A 1,327-nucleotide genomic window follows, 5' to 3' on the forward strand; every position below is an offset into this window, starting at 1 on the left:
TTTTTTTTTTGAGTTGGAGTCTCACTCTGTCACCCAGACTGGAGTGCAGTGGCATGCCCACAGCACTGCAGCCTTGACCTGCTGGGCTCAAGTGATCCTTCCTCCTCAGCCTTCCAAGTATCCAGAACTACAAGCACACATCACCACGCTCAGCTAATATTTTGGTTTATTGTGAAGACAAAGTCTCCCCAAGTTGCCCAGGCTGGTCTTGAACCCCTGGGTTCAGGCAATCCTCTCATCTCGGCCTCCCAAAGTGCTGGGATTACAGGCCTGAGCCACCGTGCCAGGCCAGAATTTATTTATAAATGTATATATTTATAAATATATACACCTATTGATATGCTTTATCCACTGCTCAAAACAGTTTTTGAACTCATCGATTTTGACAACTTTTAGTGCTTCTACTGTTTTTTGTCTCACCTCTACCACATTGGCAAAATTGTTCCCTTTGAGCATGTTTTTATCCAGGGAAACAAAAGAAAAAAGTCTCTTGTGGTGAGATCGGATGAATAGGGAGGGTGGGACATAGAAGTCATGCCATTTTTTACTTTTGGTAAAAACAAAAAACAAGCAAAAAAACTGTACTGAGGTGAGCGGATTGCCTGAGCCCACGGGTTCGAGACCCGCATGGGCAACTTGACGAGACCTCATCTCTACAATAAATCAAAAATCAGCCGGGTGTGGTAAAGCACGTCTGTAGTTCCAGGTACTTGGAAGGCTGAGGTGGAAGGATCGAAGGAGCCCGGCAGGTCGAGGCTATGGTGGCTGGGAGTGGTAACTGCCCTCCAGTCTGGGTGACAGAGTGAGACTACAACTCAAAAACAAAACAAAACAAAAAAACTGTAATGTGGGCAGGTACTCTGGTAAATTACACATCATGAAATGGCCAACACATTGAAAGAATCTCAAAAAAAATTCATTGAAGCTGAATGCAGCCTCTCACAACAGCGACAGCTGGTACACTGATGTAGTGTACCTAGCTAGGGAAGCCTGTACTACAAGGGGCTACTCTCCAAAAGTAATTGCAGGTTTTTTTTATTCTCCTCATTCATATATATATATATACCTATTGACTCAGCAAGTATCAACTGAGTCTCCACTCCCCACTCTCTGCAAAGCTTTCTCTTACATCACTGGCAAGTCTCCACCTTCGATCCCCTTTCAGATCTATGAAACCTCGCAGGTCCTCTCCATCTTCTTCTGTCTGGTTTCTCCTCCTTTGCCAGGTACCTGCATTTTTTTTTTTTTTTTTTTTTTTGAGTTGGAGTTTCACTCTGTCACTCAGACTGGAGTGCAGTGGCCGCTCCCAGCCACCTCAGCCTCTACC

At 44.7% G+C, this 1,327-nt stretch overlaps 1 protein-coding gene across 1 annotated transcript in view; it reads left to right on the plus strand.

The window, feature by feature from the left end:
* The window catches only part of DUSP26 (dual specificity phosphatase 26), a 6,409-nt gene that overhangs the window by 3,881 nt on the left and 1,201 nt on the right, over window positions 1-1,327 (plus strand). The window lies entirely within an intron of this gene.

This window comes from Carlito syrichta, unplaced genomic scaffold, assembly GCF_000164805.1.
Source record: "Carlito syrichta isolate Samal-C Ts95f unplaced genomic scaffold, Tarsius_syrichta-2.0.1 Scaffold308915, whole genome shotgun sequence".
Lineage (NCBI taxonomy): Eukaryota > Metazoa > Chordata > Mammalia > Primates > Tarsiidae > Carlito > Carlito syrichta.